A 13,151-nucleotide genomic window follows, 5' to 3' on the forward strand; every position below is an offset into this window, starting at 1 on the left:
CAGTTTGGGGCAGCACAGTGAGAATGAAAGAGTCCACTGACACAAGGTATTATTTTACCTTAAAATAGAGTATGGAATAGACAGAGTGGTTCTCTGCTGCATATCATTTCAACTTGCAAGCATGTCAATCATGAGTGGAGCTGTCGAAGTTGGATTTCTGCGAGCAGGCTGTGGTTTAAACTGTTCAAACAGTCTTTGTTTGTTTGTTTCTCACGATTCTACTGATCTTCTGTCCCCATCAACTGGCTTCGATGTGGATACTATAGAGACGTAGAACAGCGGTACAGCCCTTCCCAGCAACTTCAATATAAATTCATATTTTTGGTGGGAAACAAGAACTTCACATTGCAGGTTGTCTGGGTTCTGTTGATTCTGGAGAGGAAGCCATGTTGTGAAATGTATATGGAGGAATTTAAGATGTATTAGCTGCACAAACACTTTTTGTTATGGAATTTACTTTGAAGAGGAGCTTAATCGAAATTTCATCTAAATCACAAAATGGAGGTAAAAGTTAACATTCTTTCTAATAATGCAAATCATATCAACTGCAATAAAAGAAAATACTATTTGATTTTTTTTTTTAATTGTGCAACCATACTTTGAATTAAAAAACTGTGGCCCACGAAGACTAATTGGTCTTCCTGAAGTAGTTACGATGCACAGTTGTATTGTGGGTAAGATGCCAATGGAACTGTGGGAAATGAGTATCGTCAAGGTCCTAATCCAACTGCTTACCTGCCGTCTTCTCCAGACAGCTATCGTCTCCGACACTGTCTAACTAGTGAAAAGGGACAGATTCTAATAAGCTGTTCTGTCTTTCTGTCACTGACTGTTTCTCTCCAACTACTGTTTCTCTCTCTTTCTCTCTCTCTCTCTCTCTCCCTCCCTCCCTCCCGACTAATGTCTCCCTCTCTGTCTTTTTCTGTCTGTCTGAGCCATGAGCCAGTCTGTTGGAGCAGATGGGACCATATATCCCCATCGCTCTCCAGAGGCCTGAGGATTTAAAATGTAAAAGAGATGAGTGCAGAGTAGGTAGGGGCCAGTTGATAAAGGGCAAGAGAAGCAGAGACTCTCAGCTTATCCCCGGCTCAACACCAAGTTCCAGTTCGGTACGCCTTAAACCTACAATTGTGCCACCGAGCAATTAACTACAAAGAGTATGCCCTCATACCTAATCCAAATTTTGGGCCCACACCATATCAGCCAGGAAGGAAACTTCTAGTAGCAGACAATGATAATTTAAGTCAAGAATGATCAACAAGTCAACAGGAAATTAATTTACAACCATTTTGACCTTTAAAACTAAAGATAAAGATGTTCCAAAGATTGCAAAACTACTTTGGTCCAATTTTGTGATACTGCAGTGGAAAAAAACAGTTAGCGGGTATATTTGGATTTTTTTGTTTGTATTTACAAAAAAAATAAAAGACAGGAAAAAAACTGTCTCCATGTTACAGGGTACAATCAGAGGGAAAAAAATATCGTTTTCAAAAATGATGACTTCACAGGTCAATGTTGCATGCATAATGGATGTTCGAAATCCTCCTACACATCTATAGATTGAATCACATTTTTCACCATTAGTAACTTAATCATTTTTGAATGAATAAATCCATTAATTATAATAGCAAGTAACCTGCAGATTAATTGATAATTATCATACTCAAGCTTAATATCTGACTAACTTAATTATACTTGGTGGTTCCAAAGGCAAAAATGAACAGTAATTACCTACAGCTTATGTGAAATGATGGTGGTGCTTGTGATGGTATCTCTTTAGGTTACCGTGGCTGTAAATATAGTCGGCCATGCCTTCCTCCATACAGTATATCACCTCAGGCCACCTTTCAGGTAATGAGAGAGTATCTGGACACTGTATCTGTCATCTGAGGGAAGATTCTGCTTCGTCCTCCTTCTCTGGGTGGCAGTTTGACAGACAGGAAGAGTGAAGAGCAACAGGCAGACAAGGTTGTGGGCAGTACAATGGATTGCCAGCTGACTAGTGAGGTCCATTATACTGACAAGCCAGAGCCACAACACAACGACCTGCTCTCCACCAACGCCCTCATTACTACCTACGAATCTCTCACTGGGACCAATCTTTCTTAGGCTAGCTCTTTGCTGGCTCTCTCTCTTTCTTTCTCTATGCATCGTCTCCCTCACAGGACTGACTTGCACTTTCAATCTGATGTAAGTGCCTTGAAAGAGGTAAAAGCCACACCATATAGCTGCTGCACTTAGCTTTACGCTCAGGGTAAGCAATAGATTCCACACCACAACAACAAGATGGAGTTTTTGAAATAAATGCAGACAACATTCGTATTAAAATCTGTAATATCTTGAGAAAATATTAACTGTTGACAGAGTAAAATGTCTGCCACGCTGAGTAGTTCTCCCACCATCACCTCCTTGTCCGTGCTACCCCCCACCAACCCTCTGATTTTCTTAAATCCTTGGTCCTTGGAAGACCTATTCATGCTGTCTCCTTTACGCCACCCTCTTACTCACAGTGCAGCTGCAGATAGGATTTACCTGCAGCTGAGACAGCCTCCAGACTATCAATTACCACCTCGACCAATGTAGTCACTTTTCTATAGCTTCACTAGCAACACACACACACACACACACACACACACACACACACACACACACACACACACACACGTATACACACACACACACACACAAATAACACAGAACTCTTGGTCACATCCACTGAGAAAAAAATCTGGGATGACTGTCTGTGAGTCACAGGATTTTACAATCACATAGTTTGGTGAAAATCCATTTTATATATATAAAAAAAAAATCTACATAAGAGCTTCTTGCTTTATTCTGTGCCAGCGCAAATACATCCAATCAAAAAAACTGCTAATCAGATCAAGTGTTCTATGAAAGACGAGAAGGAATTATTGGCAAAGGAGACTAACTCTGCAGAAAATAAATCTGTGCCATGTATGGAAATTCATAACATTGAAAATTAGGTCTCCTCAGGCTTTGCAAATGAGTGAAAAAAGAAGCCAAAAGAACATCAGGACTAAGGCCATCAATAATGTTGTTCAAGGACGATTGCTAGGTCAAAAAAAAGTGCAAACATGAAGAAATTGGAATCCCTGAGTCCAGTTCATTTGTGTAGTTGTGAAGTTTGAGAGGGTAACTGTAATGTGCTGAAAACAGAGATCTCACCAAATTCTTCCTGGCATGTCACCTCACTCTCTGACCGATTAGACTGAACAACAGGCCGTTTCGCACACAGACAGTCATGCAGGAAAAGAACCTGTCTATCACTCCAGCAGATCCACCTTGACATCTAAAGTGCCTCTGTCAGGTCAGCAAATGAAAAACCATCACAGGCAATGTTGCAGTCATCAAGCTGAAGTAAGTCCACAGACCGCTTAAATGCTATTTTGCAAGGTCCTGTTGAACTTTGTTGAGCATGTCTGAGCTAAAAGCATCAGTTTGGATTCCAAAGGTTTAGAGATTTGTTGATCCAAGGCCAGTGCAATGGGACATGACAACACATATAAAAGGAAAAAAAAATCGCGAAAGGTGTACATGGTGGCACGCCCTGCAATGACAAGATCCTTCATTTCCAGCTCTGTAGTTTTGGTGAATTCTGAATCCAGGAAGTTGCTGACTTAGAGACTAGGTCTTAATGTACTCTTTTCCAACTGCACATTAAACCACAAAAAAGTAAATTGATCCTGTTGTTCGGTTTGTTTTCCTGGTATGTCCTATTTGATGTCACACAGGGTTTCTGTGTTAATTTTTATATCTTTTACTCCCGCATGTTGCGAATCTCAGTACCAACTGAAGGAGGCACCTACTTGAATGTAGACAGGTTGATTTGTGGCCAAGATAGCAGCAGAGGCCACAAGCCTTCATTGTCCATCCATCCATTTTCTACCACTTATCCTGTTAGGGGTCGCGGGGGGGGGGGGCTGGAGCCTATCCAAGCGACTTTCGGGCAAGAGGCGGGGTACACCCTGGACGGGTCGCCATTCCATCTCAGGGCAAAAACATACAGACAGATAAATGCAAATACCACTCAGAAAGATCCCGCGCCTGAGCCCAGAACCTTCATACAGTGACAGTGCTAACCACTGCACCACCTTGCTGCCCTAGCCTTCATTGTCTCCATGGGATTTATAGTTGATAACATTAGTGGAGCCCCTGAATTTCCATGTTAACCCCGGTTTTGTGTTTCCATCTACGCCATTCGGAGCCTACGGATACCCATGTCTCCTACAGGTTCATTTGATACGAGAGTGAATGCCAAATAAAACTCCTTTGCACACAACAGTCAGTGGAAGAGAGCTTTTTCACTCTCTTGTCAGGGTAGTCTGCATGCATTAGCTAATTAATACAAAGCGCATGCTGCCTTTGTCAGTAACGTCACATCCAGAAGGCACCCTCGTTGTTGTTGTTCCACATGTTGTGTTCCACTGAGGTTGTACGGGGTCGTTCTTGACCATCTGTAGCCTTTCCCGCTATTCCTCTGGATCAACAACTTTGTTGATAAACTACTGCTAGCAAAGACAACGAGATAAGCAACAGCTGTAATTGATGATCTCTGCTCAATTACAGTTCAATCCAGTTGTCAAGGCTTCGTCATATAATTTATGAGGGGGCTGTTTGCTTTCTGCCTGCATTTTAGTGAGCTCACCAAGGCAAAGTCCAATTAGGTTGATAAGGCAAAAAAATCCTGAATCTGAGTCAGTCTCGTAGAAGCCTGTGAAGGTCGATCTGAGAACGTGAATTCCTTTTAAGTGAGCCATCGTGTCTAGCCATAGCAGTAGTGCAGTGATCATTACGATAATATATTCAGGTCAACAAGCAAATGAATGTGCATTAACAATGGACTGTATGGAAACTATAGCACAACACATCACAGTTGCTCACCCTCAAGCCATTAGAACTCCTGACCTTAAGAGAAGGGAGGTATTTTATATTTCAGGCTTTGACCGATACACACATCTATGTACTACATTATTTACATCACGCATAAAATTAGATTGCCTGACCAGCAAGCTTGAGGGCATTTCTTTGGTTTAAATGTTCATCTTCATACTTAAGATGATGTTCCTTGCATGAGATGCAAATGGGCTTTCATGTGAGCCACTAGTTATCCCTTCATTTTTTCCCTTTTTCTTAACCAGTCCTCTTGTCTGACTGTCAGCAGAGGCAGCAAAGTCTCCCATGTTTACTAATGTAGAAGCAACCCCTTTATCAGGGAAGAGATTTGTACGGAAGAGGCAGGGGATTAGCCATCAAATTACGAGGCAGACAGCATCCCTGCTCCAGGGTTGTGAAGCTGTAATCTCTGGGGCTGAAGGGGGAGATCCCGAATCAAGATTTGGAAGTGGAGCTGTGAAGCAACAAACCTCAAATGTGCAAAATATGGGGATTTTAGTGGAGGTTTTTTTTTGCCCATCCCCTTTTCCTTGTTATGTAAAAGACAGTGACACGATTGTAATATTGTGGTTTTGCCTCATACTGTAAACATTAACATATGTGACGATTATATGCGGTACTATTGCAAAGCCTAACACCCCGGAAGTGCGTGATTTTATGACAGCCAAGCTTTTTCAATAGGCGTACGGTAGCTAGGCAGCAATAGTGGAATTGGATTTGTGTGGCCTTGCCCACGGTTGCTGCATTGTGGCCCTGCTGCCCTCCCTTAAACAAGCAGCGCTCTCCTTAGAGAATACCTCCTGGACACAGGAATGTTTCATCAACGCCTCAGCCTCCAGCATCCTTCCAGGGCCACAGTGGGCCAACAGGCGCTGCACAGTCAAGCTATAAATAAGTCAGGCATTATAATGAAACAAAATGAATCTCCATCCATCTTCCCAAAACAAGCAGGGGACCTCAGAGTTGAGCAGGAAGAAGAGTCATTGCCTGAGTTTGAGGACCAACCACAAGATGAACAAAAGCCAAATGATACTGTGGCTCTATAAAAACTACAGCACATTACTCTCACATGCTACTGAACATGGCAACCTAAATCTGAACATGGACAGACATTATATGGAGTTGTAATAATAGTAAGAGGCCAGTTATTTTTTGCTGCTGTTTGGCATCAGCAGCACTGGGCAGTTAAAATGAGGCCATAACTTTGGGAGAAGTGACAGGGGAGCTGATAAAGTAATCACGTCAAATACTGAGTCCACACCAGGCATTCGAAGAAAATGGAGGGCTGAGCAAACAAGGGTGGAGCAGAGGATAAATCAGCCACATGACTATATTCCCAAAAGCAGGCACCAAATAAATCAAGCCTACATTCAATTTTTATTTGCTTTACTGCAGTTTAGCATCACAGTTATACCTAAAACTCAAGAGCAAGGTAAAGCAGTGACCTTTAATTCTCTTTAATGGCAGTCCACAGGCAACCGTCCTGACCTTGCCTGCCAGAAGAAAAATATTAGATATGTGACATTAGCAGCATATCATGCAGCGATTAAGTGATATAACACCACAAGGAAATGGAAGGTATCACGCAACAACAGAAAATACATCGCAGCACTGCAAAATTCATATTTCATATGGCCACTGGACTGAATGCCTCCAACGTTCGTCACCGCACAATTCACATACAGAGTACAAAAAAGTACAATAAATGCAGCTGCCCCTGAAAATGGAGGCTGTTTCAATCAATGTGGAGGCGTAATGGGATGATGTGGAATTGAAATGAGTTTTGTGCAAGGGGGAAATGTCCTCACTGACAAAGCGGATTTGTGCTCCCATTGAGAAACCCATAGCTGTAATGCATAGAGCTAAGGTTTAAATGAAAGGTGCAAGGGTATGAGCACAAAACCGAATAAATGGCTACCTACAACTGGGTACAAAATGAAGAACACCCCATTTAAAATGTAGAATAGGAAATATAAGGATGTAGAAAACATCAAGACTGAATGAACAGAATTTATTATTACCTAACTTTGCCACTACGGTTTTCTCAATTTATCCTTTAGAACGTTGGCTGAAAATATCGTGCATCTTCTGTGAGTTTCTACAAGACATTTTCCAGTCATCGCTAATCTGCAACCAAAATAACACCATCTTACTTTCAATAAACCCGTCTGCTTATTCGGTCATGATCTCTTATCAAAACCTGATTGAGTGTTTCTGTATAGATGTCTAAAGCATATGCACAGACCGAGTTCAATCAAATGAGCACTCTGCTTGGGGCAGCTGAGGAAAAGCTCTCTTGTCAAAACACTGTAGATTTTAGAGGCAAAAAAAAGGACTTTTTTTTCTGAACCGTCTCCTCAGCACCTGTCACAAGGAATGAGCGACCGTCTGCAAGAAAGGAATGTCACAACTCAGCCCAGAAAGTGACTATCAGCACAGCCAACACATCATAGAGCCGGTGGCTGCTGATTGACGTCGCGTATTATGCGTGACTTATCTCGCACATTCACCCCTAGCTTATTTAGAGCAGCACAGAGGATTGACAATTAAGCCTCGTCATCATAAAGCAGCTACTTCTGACCTTGTCACCATCAGGCAACCATTCCTGACACAAAAACATTGGCTGACATTTGAAAGTCTGGGATCTGATCATAAACAAGTCTGCTCCCCAGCCACGGCGATGCCTTGAACTTTAATGACTGAGCAAAGTTGGGAGGTTTTCTGTCTACTTACAATATGCGTCATAGACAAATGTCTGGCTGCACCAGCTCACTCGCCTACACAGACATCGATCTGTGATTGTAAGCAGCCTCTTTCATGTCCCAACTGGGACAGAAGTGATTAAGCAGATCCATCATGCGTTAACAGGCCATTACACATCGCCCAAGTCACCCATGATGAGAAATCAAGCTGGATAGAAAAATCCATATGCTCCACTCATAATTACTTTTGAGGATTCCGATAGGGAAGAAAATTGGGGGATTGACACAGGTGATTTATTCAGAAGCAACATTTCCAAAATAAACTGACTGAAATATTAGGTTTTCAGAGTAATTAAGAGCAGGAGACACACACATGACATGAGGTCAGGTCCAACTGTGGATGTCTTAATGTTCCTCTGGAATGTTGCCAATGATTGAGGTACAGTCGTAAAACTGGAATGAAGTGTCACTGACCTGCATGTTGGAGGTGAAAGAGGATGACCTGCAGGTCACCAAATGCAGACAGGGATTGTCTTTGCCTAAATAAATGACCACGGCTGGCGGTTTGTTACTTTTTGTCTCGTTTATTTATGCTACTGAGCAGCTGAATAGACGTCCTAGCAGCACTGTCCATCTCCACTTTTTTAATCAAGTCTGGCTTACACCAGCAAGTTAAAATTACCAGGAGTGAAGTCGCTCAGAGTTTTACAACACCAGACCAATTAATTTAACAGAGCAGAATATTAAAATAAAGAGCAGGCTGAGATTTGGTTGAACTAAGACGGGCCCTCATGGCAGGGAAACAGAGCAGAGAGTCGGGATGAACCAGAATCTGAAAATTAATTTGAGAAACATGAATAATGTAATAAGAATAGATATTTATGACCAAAATATTTATGGAATTATTTGGAAATTAAAATCAGCTGCTTTGAAAATGCTGGGCATGACTGGCACAACAGCTACCTTGAATTCTCTACTGTAGAATAATTGATGCTAAGAAGGAGGAACAAAAAACAAAAAAAAACTTCCACTACAAACCAGCTCACTTTCGCTTTTGTATCCAAAACAGAGAAGCGATATATTTGTTGATGAGGAGATGCATATACAGACAGACATCTCCGCACACCCCTACTGTGGGGAAGTCTAGTCATTTCAAAGGCCAAACAAAAAGAGGCAGACATGTGTACACAACATTCTTTCAAACGTTGAAGGCAAACACAGCAAATGTTTCAGCCATCTTTTCTGTTTTTTGTTTTTTGTTCTCACAAAAACCTAAAATACATTTGTACCACTTAAGTACATATTCTTCAGGTTGATGCACATAAATGCAGTGACTTTATGCTGGGCTCCGAGAGGGAACTCCAGGAGCCAGGCAACCTACACTCCACCGCTCAGGGCCTGACGGAGGGCTGAAGCTGCTCTGCTAATGTGCTGATTCCGCTGTACTGGCTGTGTTGACACTGTGATTTCATGGAAAAGAGAGACTAACTTGAATATATCCCCCCCCCCCCCCCATTTTCCCTGAACAAATCTAACTCTTACGGAAGTGTATAAATGTTGTCATAAAAACAGAAACAAAGGTTTAAGTTTGTAATTACAGATAAAGGAGATTGTTGAAAGTCTTGTTGAATGTGGGCCTCCCAAAGGCCTTATAACTATGATAATCACAGGGGAAAGCGTTTTAGAATCAAAGTTGAAGAAAAATTCAGAGAGGGCTATACTTTGTCGGAAATGAAGGCCCAACATTTCCCCAAAATCATAATTTGTGACTTTCAAGCATCCACCTCTACAATTATCTGGGATTTCAAAGCCTTTCAGTGTCTCCTACTGACTGGAATTCTTGTTGCTGAAACTTTACCCTCCAGATTGCCCAGGGAGATAAAGACAACTGGAAAAACAGGTTGTTTGGCCTCAGCCAAGGCCTAATGCAGCAGATCGGCAGGGTGCCTCACCTTAGCAGCGGTAGCTAAGGGACATTCTATGGCCCTTCTATTCAAAGTCCTCTGAATAAGGAGGGGAGGGCTCGCACCAGACAGGGCAATTTGCCAGAGAGCCAGCCAATAGAGCTAAGCCAAGACGAGGTTAAACTATTGTTTTGGCTTAACAAGCAAGAGTGAGCAAGGACAAAAGAAACGGGGACAAAAGACTAGTAAGAAAATACCTGACCATTGAAGTGTGACACATCAACTTATTTTGTTACATGTATTATACGAAGCAAGTTGAAGAGGGTATATCCTGAGATTATGAAGAGAATTTGCTGGGTTGGAGCTGGAGACTGATGTTTCAAAAAATGCACCTGTGTTTTTTGCCTTCTAAAAAGTTACAGCTCACTTCTTCTTTTTTTTACTCACAGAAAAATTAATGCGAAAAAAAATCACACTTACCCATGCATGTCCACTTATAAATAAACCCTTATTATTCCTTTTTATTGTTAGGCACTTATTCCAGAGAGAAGGAGACAAATCCTGGAGAAGAAAATCCTGCAGTATCCACAAAAGATTATCCCTGAATGACGTCTTGTGAAAAAATAAGTGTGAGAAAGAAAGTTGTTCTTCAGCTACTCCATTTGCGATGTTTCATTAAGCCACAGGGACTGTCTGCTAGCGTTCCAGCACTACGTTTCCAGCTGTGGCTACGGAGCAATGTGGCTTGGGGAGAGATCCTTCAGAAGCTGAGCTTGTTCACACACTGAGAGGGTGTTCAGAGAGGGTGCCTGGGAGAAGCCAAACCCACAGTGTGATGTCATTGGTGTCAAGTTTCAGAGTGAAGAGGGAGGAGGCTCCAGGGCCTTACCTTTTTGAACTTTGACCAATGAGAGACAATTTTGTGGTGCACCTTTATGTAAAATACAACAGCTTCAGGTTCGAGTACATGTGATGTTTTTATGTTTGTCTGATATGTCTTTACTGACCATCTCCCAGGAGGAGAAAAATGCACATTTGTGATGAACCGAAACACACACAATCTAACATATCTAACTTCCTGGGATTCTACCTGAAATCATTTCGTTATTTCCCTGTAGCAGAAACTAAGGGGTTAACGAAGTGTGACCTTGAAACTTCTGAGCATTCCCAAGGGAGTGTGCTGATATGACAAATATCCCGTAACATGTTTTGTGGGTAATTAAAGTGTTTCACACAAAAATGTCCCTGTCTCTCTCTCTCTCTCTCTCTTAAAAGGGAAGAAAACAAATGTGCAAAATCCTAATTCTTAAATCAGCAAGGCGTTGAGTATGCGCACTCACACACACACACACACACACACACACACACACACACACACAAATAAAACTCCCAAACACACTGGTTCTCACTCCCTCTGGTCAAACCCTGCTAGCCACAGAGCTAATCATCCACAACAGATGTTCAGAAATGTTCAGTCGGATTTATGACAGAGCTCAGAGGAACAGCCAAGTCAGCCTCTGGTGCCGTTTTCTCTTCTGTCCTACAAGGACAAGGGATTGCACTGAGAGAGGATGTCAGCACAGCTACCCCCCCACCCCCCATCCCCAAAAAAATTTCCTCACTCGCTGAGATTCACCATCCGAGACGACAGCGCCTTAATAGATCACAGAGCCTCAGGACCTTGGGGAGGTTTGCTCATTTATCCCAATAATACTGTGTGGACTGTAACTTGACTCATCCACCAATGCTTCAACAATGTTCTGCCTTCCATGTAATGTTATATATATATATATATATATATATATATGTCAGTGGCATTGCTGACACTGCAAGCCATGACCCGGGCAACTGTTTCTTATCATGTAGCCTTCATCATTAAAATATGAGTTCTAACAACTTAATTACTGTATGTTAGTACTTACAGGGATGGCCACACTATAAATGTTAAAAATTTGTTTTAAAAAAAGACAAGTTCCTACCGACCAAAAGTAGTACCTTAAAGAAACATTACAGAAGACATCTGAAGTGCCTGTAATGGCTTCCACTAAGAGCAGCAGTGTCAAATGTCTTCTAGACTTAAACTCTGCTGAAAGAAAGACTGAACTGCAATGTGTTCTAGATTTCTCTTTGTTGTTAACAATGAGAGACAGTCTAATTTTACTGGAGGCTGTAGATCTGTGCATAGTTACAACAGACTTTTCAGCAAGAGAAGGAATTGTTTTATCTCCAACTTTCCTTCTAGTTCAGAACAAATGTGATGTAGGTCATCTGATTAAAAAATAATTCAATTTGTATGCCGAGCTGCAACAATCTCACTTATAAAAACAGGCTTTCAAACACACACCACATTCAAAAACTTCCCCCCAAATCAATATAAATTTTTAAAATGTGCATCACAACTGTCGGCAGAAAAATAAAAAAAAAAAGAGAACAACCAATCTGGAATTTTGGAAAGCTCTCATCCTTTACAAAGATATGAGAATTTGAAGGAAGCCTCTGGAGAATAATTACACCCACACAACCCTGAGGAAAGTAGAAATAAGTAGTGCTGTTTGTACGAAGAGTGTCGGCCTGCCAGCTGAATTCAAGCATCTCATTCATCTCAGATCAAATCACCGAGCCAATCTCACACAACTAAACAGGTAGAAGTGAAGATTATTGGCTGGTGGTCTTAACAGCAGAGACGCAGACACACTTTATTGTAAACTACAATAATGTGCTGCACATTATGAGCCATTTCATCTTGAGCGTAATCTCATTTTAGTGCAATATAAAACTCAAAACACAGATGGACTCCAGCAATAACCCCCAAAACTAAATTGAATCTGTTGCCTCGGGTGAGTTCTTGTAGCTGAAGCAGTTCTAAGACTTTTTTTTTTGCCCCACCCCCACGGGCTTGAATAGACTTGGGAACACCCCCTACCAAGTCTGTGAATTTATAACATTGTGACAACCACCCATCCCCCCAACTCATTTCATTAGACTGCGGAAAGATTGACAACCTTTTCAGTCTGAAAGGGCCGGCCCCTCTCTGATTTAGGACAGTCTGGCATCACGATCCATTTCAAGGAAACCCTGATAAGAAGAGGAAGCTTGATTTTGTTTATTAGTCAGGTTTTCATCATCATATTGGGAAAAGTTATTGAAAATGGTTAAGTATAAAAATAAAAATTAAAAAAAACTTTTTCACAATTGCTTGAAGATGAGGAAATGTTCCCAACCAGGAGATTAAAACCCCTCTTTTTTAATTAAGTTGTGACATTACAAATCTTTAACCTGCAGCTGTTTCCAACAGTGTCGTCCTCCCAGATATTTCAAAACCTCGTACCTGCACAGAATGCAACATATCAAATTTTAACTGGCGCTAAAGAAAAATTAAAACTTGTCCAAATAAAGTCAAGTCCTAAAGACCTAAATTTTTCCCCAATGAACGGCTCTTCTTCTTCTACTGTTTGTTACAGCCACGTGTAATGTTCCCCATATAGCGCCATCTTCTGGTGCTGTTATGTGGCCTTATTTATTTGCCTATTTATTTTCCTTACCAGTGGATGGAAACACACCAAATGTGCACACATCCACAGTTCACATCGAATTCACTTAACAATAAAGTGGAAACATCTGCAAGTGAGGA

The 13,151-nt window shown here is 41.5% G+C and overlaps 1 protein-coding gene across 13 annotated transcripts in view; it reads right to left on the reverse strand.

Moving 5' to 3' along the window:
• ptprfb (protein tyrosine phosphatase receptor type Fb) overlaps nucleotides 1-13,151 on the reverse strand; it is a 172,001-nt gene that overhangs the window by 118,019 nt on the left and 40,831 nt on the right. Inside the window, exon 1 of one of the 13 annotated variants that reach the window (XM_086204217.1) lies at nucleotides 10,001-10,293. The exons of the other annotated variants lie outside the window; for them this stretch is intronic. The gene's annotated coding sequence lies outside the window, so the exon portion shown is untranslated. Of the gene's footprint in view, nucleotides 1-10,000; nucleotides 10,294-13,151 lie in introns of those variants that run through there. 13 annotated transcript variants of the gene reach the window in all.

The sequence above is a fragment of the Aulostomus chinensis genome, chromosome 5, assembly GCF_037954235.1.
Source record: "Aulostomus chinensis isolate RoL2024-O1b breed Wild chromosome 5, RoL_Achi_v1.0, whole genome shotgun sequence".
Lineage (NCBI taxonomy): Eukaryota > Metazoa > Chordata > Actinopteri > Syngnathiformes > Aulostomidae > Aulostomus > Aulostomus chinensis.